Genomic DNA, 10260 nt, shown 5'->3' on the forward strand with positions numbered 1-10260 from the left:
GTTTCTAACAAGGAACTTGAATGCGGGATTGCAAAAGGCCAATGATATTTACGGCATTCGACACCCCACATACTGTGTCCATGGAAACACAATGTTGGCAGCTAATGGAAACAGGGGGCTGAACTGGAGGTATCCAATGGTGAGCACAGCATGAGGCTACGGACCTTAATTAACTGTTTAGTTGACGAGTAACTCACAATAGTGCTACAGTGCTAGTCGAGTTGATACAAAGTACAGAAATGGCAACGTTAAACAGAACGAACGTTGCATTATATCTATAATAACAGTTGCCGAAGTTGCCATGTCGTCAGAAAGGAACAGAAGGAATTTTGCAGGTTGAGAAATAAGTTGCAAATGAAATAGTAGCGTTCCTACAAGACGAGTCAGTGGAATGTGTGTTGTCGTATACGCTAGACTGTGCGGACAATGTACATGAGGAGTACAATGAAGACGATACGCGATTAACAGGTGAAACTGCTACTGAACAGGTATCGATCCACGAAGATCATCCTTGTGGGACAGAGAGCCACAAATCCCGTAGTAAAGGACAATCGTAGTCCAAGAATTGCCTATAGGGAAGATCATTCACAGCATAATAAAATAATTACGAAGAGATTTCGGACAAACCTGTAGCAGTTAGACCGTATTGCATAAGAAAAATTACGGACGGTCAAGGGAGGAAAAGGCGCACTTGTCACAAAAACCGGTGTTTGCGCATTTTAAGGCTGCTCAATACAATTTACGGGATGTGCACGATAGTGGACTACAACCTTAAGCACACCAAAAAATCGTGACATAGATCCCAGTGAGCAAGCAGCTGATGATTGCATAACTTCAAACAGTGCTGCAGAATTGGATGACGTAAGATAACAAAATTTCTAACAAAGCGTTACCTTGACGATGCACAGCAAACTACGGAGTCAGCCCAAAATTTGTAAATGAGGTAAACAATCTTACCTTATCATTCAGTAAGGAATTTGTTTTCAAATTCAACCAATCGGGATCTGAAGAGGAAATGTATATGGAAGGAACCCTGAAAAATAGAGGTATCAAGACAGTTGTATCAAGATAAGCTAACATCAGTGCCTTAACGTATCTATGCGGACTGTTAATCTGGGTGGTAAATGGGCTTGTCAGTTATTTATTGTCCTGTAAGAAGTTGGAGATGCTCTTCCAGGTACAATTCCTATTTAGTGTGCGTGATCTTGTAACAGCCGCAGGGATTATTTACGTCAAAGCAAGCAAGAATGGGAAATTTGGAGTAAGAGAACTACAAATACGAAAAGAGCACTTCTTTTGGCCAAAAGCTGGTCAAAACAACTTAGTCTTTGCTTGATTCATGGTCTGCTTATAAAAATAATACTCCTTTAGAGCAAACTGTCGCTACTCAAAAGTGTTTGACTTGGCAATTCATACTGCATGGAACCACTGGACAAATTCAGTCCCCAGTTATTTGTTGTTTCTTGATTCGATTGTATACCATCACATTCCATCAGTTATCATCACCCCGTTACTCCAGTTTGATTCTATGTGTATTTTTTAAAATTGGTCACCTAGATGAACATCCAGCACGGTTTCTAACTCGCTAGGAGTTCGCCTTCGATCTTGATGGTGTGAACTTCGTAATCACCGTAGTGGGCAATTTTTCATTCGGTGTGCATGGTGCATGTTGAACATTTCTTCAATGTCCGTTTAGTGAAGTGTAATACATACGTCAAAAAAAGTTTTACACCACCCCGGTTCCCAGAACTCCTGATGATAGACGTTCACTGTCTATATTGCATCACAGACACAGTCCCTTTGGCTGTTCAGAGATGTCACTAAGCCCGTCCAAAGGTGTAAACAACCATGCATGAGCAGCGTCTATTAGACGGAGGCGGTCTGACAGTCGATCAGTTCCATTCATTCCACCAGGAAGGAGGTACATGGCTCGTGTTGTCTGCAGTTCAACCATGCCTAGACAGTCAATACCGCCGTTCGATCGCGTCCGCATTGTCACTTTGTGCCAGGAAGGGCTCTCAACGAGGGAAGTGTCCAGGCGTCTCAGAGTGAACCAAAGCGATGTTGTTCGGACATGGAGGAGATACAGAGAGATAGAACTGTCAATGACATGCCTCGCTCAGGCCGCCCAAGGGCTACTATTGCAGTGGATGAGCGCTACCTACGGATTATGGCTCGGAGAAACCCTGACAGCAACGCCACCATGTTGAATAATGCTTTTCGTGCAGCCTCAGGACGTCGTGTTACGACTCAAACTGTGCGCAATAGGCTGCATGATGAGTAACTTCGCTACCGATGTCCATGGCGAGGTCTGTGTTTGCAACCACGACACCATGTAGCGCGGTACAGGTGGGCCCTACAACATTTCGAATGGACCGTTCAGGACTGGCATCAAGTTCTCTTCACCGATGAGTGTCGCTTATGCCTTCAAACAGACAATCGTCGGAGACGTGTTTGGAGGCATCCTGGTCTGGCTGAACGCCTTAGATGCACTGTCCAACGAGTTCAATAAAGTGGAGGTTCCCTGCTGTTTTGGGGTGGCATTATGTGGGGCCGACGTACGCCGCTGGTGGTCATGGAAGGCGCTGTAACGGCTGTACGATACGGGAATGCCATCCTCCGACCGATAGTGCAACCATATTGGCGATGCATTCGTCTTCATGGACGACAATTTGCGCCGCATCGTGCACATCTAGTGAATGACTTCCTTCTGGATAATGACATCTCTGGACTAGAGTGGCCAACATGTTCTCCAGAAGTGAACCCTATCTAACATGCCTGGGATCGCTGGAAAAGGGCTGTTTATGGACGACGTGAGTCACCAACCACTCTGAGGGATATTCGCCGAATCGCCGTTGAGGAGTGGGACAGTCTGGACCAACAGTGCCTTGATGAACTTGTGGTTAGTATGCCACGACAAATACAGGCATGCATCGATGCAATAGAACGTGCTACTGGGTATTAGAGGAACCAGTGTATACAGCAATCTGGACCATGACCTCTGAAAGTCTCGCTGTATGGTGGTACAACATGCAATGTGTGGTTTTTGTGAGCAATAAAAAGGGCGCAAATGATGTGTACGTTGATCTATATTCCAATTTTCTGTACAGGTTCCGGAACTCTCGGAACTGAGGTGATGCAAAACATTTTTTGATGTGTGTATATACATCCCATAGAAGGTTGATATTTGCATCTTCCGGACACTGATTTTCTGTCGCTTTCCTGATAAACATGGTGAGCCATTAGCACCAAATATTTTTCCTGTTGTAATTGTTAAAAGCACTTTCAAATGAGCCTTACTAAAGACTGAAGGTGCTGCCTCGCACTCAAGGATTTCCTTATAAGTAAAAATTTATATGTTACGTAGTCAAAATTTAACATAATATAATGTTAAAATGTTTACTTAAGCAGCCAATAGTATCACGTTCTACTGTCCTCTGAGGTACTTTGTGTACTCCAAAGATGAGTTGCAGAACGCCGCTGGTTATCTACCGACGTGGACGCCTTATCAATAGCGATCAAAAATCTACGTCGCTGCCATACTGCTTTCAGCTCGGTGGCGTGTGATATTCATATACGCATTGTTGTAAGTCGTCCTTCAGCGCCTCATATCTATCATTTCTTCGTCACTGTGTGCTTAATTGCCGGCCGGTGTGGCCGTGCGGTTCTAGGCGCTCCAGTCTGGAACCGCGTGACCGCTACGGTCGGAGGTTCGAATCCTGCCTCGGGCATGGATGTGTGTGATGTCCTTTAGGTTAGTTAGGTTTAAGTAGCTCTAAGTTCTAGGGGACTGATGACCGCTGATGTTAAGTCCCATAGTGCTCAGAGCCATTTGAACCATTTTTTTTGTGTGCTTAATTCCTCTGTTTTTACGAAGTACGTTTCATGTAATTGTACCAAAGGTTTCTCAATTATATCCTTTAATGAGTTTCTCTTCTAGAATCTTTGAGAATGGCGTAAGGCCTAAACGCGTAAGGCAGCATAGAATAAATAAACGCAGCTGGCAAGGCTAATATCAGTTTCTGAGTGCATTAGGCAAGGTGTTGCAGTCGGTTTATTCATGTGGATCGCGTATCGCATGATTTATTTTTTACTAATTCTGAGCGGCAAACTTGTTACGAATTGCGTTGGCGAGCCAATATTTATGTGCGAGGTGTTCCGAAAGTTCAGTCTTTTTGCAACTCGTTACCTTGAAGCTTATAACAGGATCATTCCGCTTGGAGCATTATACATTTAATCAGATTATCTTCGACTAGGAAAGTTGGTGCACTCAGCGACTATGATATTATTTAACAAATAATAGAGCGCAGCAATCAGCCGTTCATTTTTTGTAGGTTTTCAAAGAACTGTGACTGACGCCCGAACAATCGGAAACTGACATGTATCGAGATTAGAAAATAGTGCACTGTTAATGGCTAGGCACTAGCCGAAAGCTGGATTTGCCAAATAAAACCTCCAAAAATGACGACTTTTTGCTGCGCTCTATTATTTATAAATTATACATTAAGTTTCGTCACTCAATCTTCAAATTTGAATCATTGTGTACTTTGCTGGAAGTCGTGCATATAAATCTGAATCTGTGTGATTACTGAAATTCGCGATTTATGTTCAAGTATTTTGAAATCCAAGTGGCTTGTCGCCTTTGTTTAGTTAAACTGAAGTCAATATAAATCATTTAATTGCATTTGTTGTTGCTCATTTCAACTTTCTAAGTCAGTTACTGAATATTTAGGCGTCTTTCTAGGCCGGCTTTTGTCTGAAGCCATCTTGTGTACACATTTTGAAAAGTATCCCTTTTTGTCCATTAATGATTCCAAATATTGCAAATCATGAAATAATTCGGAGGATTTCACATATTTCACATAGTTATACGCCATTAATACTAGGAAATTCCTACGTACGCAAATTTTCGGTAGTGAAGGTAAGTTTCGTCGTCAGTTGTTGATTTCTGAATTGCTGTGATGGATTTTCTACGTTGTTCCTGTCCATGTTTCACGAGATAACTTACACAACACATTGTATTGATGAGTTCAGTCTCCTTTAATTGTTTCATCTATATTTAGTTCTTTTGAACTACGACATCATTCAGACAACTTGGAAAAATATAATCAGCAGTTAGTCATTTCCGTATGTGAGTACTGTTTAGATTAGATTTACTTTCATTCCAATTAATCCGTAGTGAGGAGGTCCTCACTGTGATTTCAAGCAGGGTTCAAGATCCCAATTTCACAGTGTTCAGTTATACATTGGTCACTATTATAGCTATAGCTTTTACAGGATGTTATGAGTCATTTGTACACAGGTTGATGTTTAATTAAACAAGCTATGCTTGGCTTTTTTAAATGCACGAATTATTGTAACAGCGAGCTACTAATTTCTTAGTAATTTTCAAGGTCAGATACCGTCACGAAATTGTTTATTGAACTATGTTTATGAGAACGTACGGTGTCACTAAGTCAGGGCTGAAAGAAACTATTAGCATTGAATTGTTAGTCCAATATCCTAAAACAGTAGCGATCTTACAATACCTCATTTTGTAATAGATGTCATATACCTGTTCACATGTCAGTGTAATGCAGTTTTTGAATTTGTAAAGAGATTTTATTGACAGCATTTCTATCAAGAGCACCTTAGTAGAAATGTGTTGTTGACAGTTGCTTTTTTTAGTAAACCTCCACACCGTATACATCGCCTACAGGGCAACACGATACAGAAGATACATTGAGTTTGATGTAAGCGAAAAAGTTTTGTGAAGGGATCAGTGTAGCTCCGGCATAAGTTTTTGCTTATTGTTTAATCTCCAGGGATCATGTTTTGCAACGTTTCCTTTTGACAAAATCTTCGAAAAATGAGGCCTTTTTGAGAGATATTTAATTCACCACTTCATCGAAGCAGCCTATTTTCGTAGCACTAGAAAAACGAAACGTTTAAGCTTCACACGTTTTATATTTTAAATCTATTGGAGAGTTAAATCTGCGATGAATAGGTCTTCAGTTTGCACGAAGTATTACACGTTATTTTCGCGACCGTTTCAGCTGCTAATATATTAAGTGCGCCAATGTTGTTCTCACTCGCAAATCGGAGTTCCTAAATTAAATAGCAAGGACGTCCTGAACAATTATTACAATTCCTAACGTTCTCAGTGAGGTAGCCGTAATGGCTGCTAAGCAAACTTTGTACAAGCCGTTTGTTAGCTGTTAATAACAAACGATTACACTGTGTGAAATAAATGTAGTGCTTACTACTGTTAATACTTACATTAACATAGACGTCTTAATCCTACTGTGCTAGGACGAGGAAGGGTAAAAATAAGAATGACAAGTGTAGTATGTCAGACTAAAGACTGCTTTACAAACGTAACTTAGTTACTAAACTGATTACTCCAGACTTTATGCGTTATGACTGTGTGTTTCATGTACATGAGTCTTTTCTTCATCACAAATAACACACTTTTTGGTCAGACTGTTATATTTGCCGTAAATACTAAATAATTTTACTAAAAAAAGGAAAGATTGTAATATGTTGTTGTAATATATACACATATATTTCCTGTTTTATAGAACGAACATGGTAGTGACAAATTGATGGGTAGTATAGTCATAGGTCCAGGTGTCTCTGTCAATAAAATCTTCTTGGTTTTCAAGCACGTCATTTCCGATGAAATCTTTAAGGTTTCGGCAGCTGTCTCCGTTATCATTATCATCAGGTTGGCTCTGGCACGGCGTTATGCTAGTATAGGTAATACTGAATGGCGTCTAACCTTCCAGAAGAGACTCGAAACGACACATTCATAGAAAAGTTATGTGAGTTGGCCAGATTATAATTGTTCACGTCACCGAGTGACGTCATATGACGCTAGCGGTCGGAATCACGTTTGAGATGCATCTCCTGCCTCCTTATATCCGATCGATATGTTTGTTGACGAAGCCAATGAATGTAATGAAATGAGAAGTTGTAAGACCATTTGAGAAACATGAATAAAATTCTTTCGTTTTTCATGCACGGTGACACAGTGTCCTGTACTGTAATTGGCTCATAACAACAAACAGCAGTAGATTACGTAACTAAGATGTTAAAGTTCAGAATTTTGCGTGGGGGAGTCTGGATGGCTGGTGTAAGAATACAAGCAGTACCAAAAGTGATATGGCATAGTTTGCAGTGATGGACACCTCCTCAGCTAAGACAGTGGAACAGCCCAAGGGGTACGGAATGGGAAGGAAAAAATAGCCCGTCATATGACTACGTATTCTCAGATATACGTGATAGAAGAAATTGTTTCACACATCATTCTGAAAGTCTCTCTGAAATCGTCGCGTTACGCCATTAGACTACGGAAAGGATGAATATTCCTAAAGTGGATTGTCTGCGTCACGGCAGACCTGAAAGTTTAGCAAGGGGGCAATGAGAGAGAACGTCGTGGGTGTTGGAAGAGGTTGGAAATGCGACGAATGGAAGCTCCACCTCTATGACACAGTAAGCTTTCTTTGCTCATATCGAATTATCGGCATATAATCAAATACACTTACGTAGGCAGTGATTTTGACTGGTGTTGATAGAGCACATTTTGAATAGTGATGACCTACACAGACTACGACGATAACAGATAATGAACAAACCTTATGCCATGCGGTATGCCGTAACTCTGACTCTGGTCTGTAAGTGGGACGATGCAGCCTATCTGGCTACTTACTATCATAGTTCTATGAGTATACCATTGCTGATAATCACTTGGTCGCGATGGCAGGTTTATAGAATATCGTGTCATGAATTTTCAGCAATTCCAAACCTATCCTAGCTCGAGAAACTTAAGACCCGAGAGGAAGAAAGCATAGATCTTAGCCGGCCGGTGTGGCCGTGCGGTTCTAGGCGCTTCAGTCTGGAACCGCGTGATCGCTACGGTCGCAGGTTCGAATCCTGTCTTGGGCATGGATGTGTATGATGTCCTTAGGTTAGTTAGGTTTAAGTAGTTCTAAGTTCTAGGGGACTGATGACCACAGATATTAAGTCCCATAGTGCTCAGAGCCATTTGAACCATAGATCTTATGGCGCACAATACAGCAGTGTTGGGGCAGCCTAGAATCGTAAATTCATATACGTATAACCGTTTTCCTTAGGCCTTTGGTGCCGTGTTGATCAGAAGCAGTTACGGTCGCTTGAGCCCCATGAATTCTGGTAAACGAACTTTTGACTGTGCGCAACTGATATAATGAATACGCACCTACCAAACTGGAGGACAATGGGTCTCAACGGTATATTAACATTTTACCAGATTTGTTGGCTGTTCAGAGTGCGATTATCTTGGAGTAATTCATCATTAAAGTTCGTATGTTGGAGTGCAGCTACTAGGAAGTGCACTACCTGCAAGGGCAGGTAAGTTTAACAGATGGACATGTGGATGGAATTCGATGATGCAGCACCAACAGGTAGGTCTGCGTTGCTACTGTGTCACATACCACAGTTAGTCCTACAATTCCTGGTACTGGCAGTTTGTTTTACAGTATGTTGTTGGTTAGGGTTTGGGCAATCACTTTCTCTTGGTGTAACCCGATGTATTTTTGTTCTGATTAAGACTAAAAAGGCTAAATCCAGTTAACATCATACAGAAGAGGAATTAACGACATTTCAGCCTGATATTCTCTGGCAGCTAAACCTGATTTAAATTTTCACAGAATTGAGAAATATTCCAGTAAATCTGTACAAGTGATTTATTGGCAGTCCATTAAAAAAAAAAAAAAAAAAAAAAACTGCCCAGCATCTGCAGAAGGATCGTTCTTGACTCTACTGGGAATGACAGATATAAGTATAACAGTAGTTAACACTCGTATTCTATAAGAATTTGAAGTGATACCATTTTTCACTTCAACAATAACTATTATTTTTTTTTTTTTTTTACTATCAAACATCTCCGGCTGCTATGTCACCTTCGAGTACGTCAACTGCTCCAATCTTCACCGACTTTTCCCTTTTATATCCCTTTTAATACAGGGAACACTTTTCAGGATTTGGCAAATTTTGTTATATTTAACTTCGTGGCCAAATTGCTCTTCCTGACGCTACAGCAGTCAAGTTAACTAAAGGACCGACTACCTAAGATTATTGTAAACTTTGTTCTGTGTGTGTGTGTATTTTAACTTCTTCGTATCTTATACTCTGAGGCGGAAGACGGAGACTAGCCCAGTATTTCGCTAAACGAGGATGAGGAAACCCCATCTAAAAGCTACACCCAGGCGGCTAGTGTACCAGCCCACTGTCAAGGTCACCGCACGAATTCTGTGCTGGTCTAGCTCACCTCCCTGATTCACAAGTTAGCGTGCTGTGGGTTACACTATACGAACAGGAGCAGCTTGAAAACGATATAATAGCCGAAATATGCCAATAGCGGAAAATAATTAAAATTGAAGGTGAAGGTGAAAAACATAATCAGTTCGCTAATTATGAACCAAAAAGTAACATAATCTGATAACTTAATAATGAAGATATACTTAGTTTTTATTTTTCCAGAAGAAAATAGTTTATTATCTAAATAAAGACAATCAAAAAATTATATAAAACTAAAACGCGAGGCGCTATTGATTCTTCTTGTGCCATAGAAAATTTTTAAATCCTTTAGCCTAAAAGAGAAATCGTGCATTTAATAGCGACTTTATTTCGTAAGGCCATTCATTTGAATCCCCAATTGAATTCATCATTGAAGAAAGGGCATGAGTCTACTTTTTTACAAAAATGAGTTACGTCTTGGAACGAGGTGATGAAGCGTAGCGAGATTAATTCCTTAAAGAAGGACTGTAGTTGACCGTCAAATGGCGCCACAATCGTAGTTCGAAACCTTCACTCCTTATGGAAAGGACATGAGTCATTGACTCTTGCCGGCCGCATTGGCCATGCGGTTCTAGGCGCTACAGTCTGGGACAGCGCGACCGCTGCGGTCGAAGGTTCGAATCCTGCCTGGGGCATGGATGTGTGTGATGTCCTTAGGTTAGTTAGGTTTAAGTAGTTCTAAGTTGTAGGGGACTGATGACAAAAGAAGTTAATTCCCATAGTGCTGAGAGCCATTTCATTGACTCGTGCCCTCGTTTGCAATGTCTATATGGAATTGTGTTTAATTGAAAGAAAGGGACATTGGTGGCCTGCTGCTGCTTTCACGTGTGTTTCTTCTTGTTAAGACTGACAAACTGTAACGGTATGGTCAATGTTTTATTGCAGAAAGTCCAATAAATTTCACAGTAAATTTAATGAAGTTTCTGTATGCAGTGAAAATGA

The sequence above is a fragment of the Schistocerca nitens genome, chromosome 7, assembly GCF_023898315.1.
Source record: "Schistocerca nitens isolate TAMUIC-IGC-003100 chromosome 7, iqSchNite1.1, whole genome shotgun sequence".
In the NCBI taxonomy this organism is placed as follows: Eukaryota; Metazoa; Arthropoda; class Insecta; order Orthoptera; family Acrididae; genus Schistocerca; species Schistocerca nitens.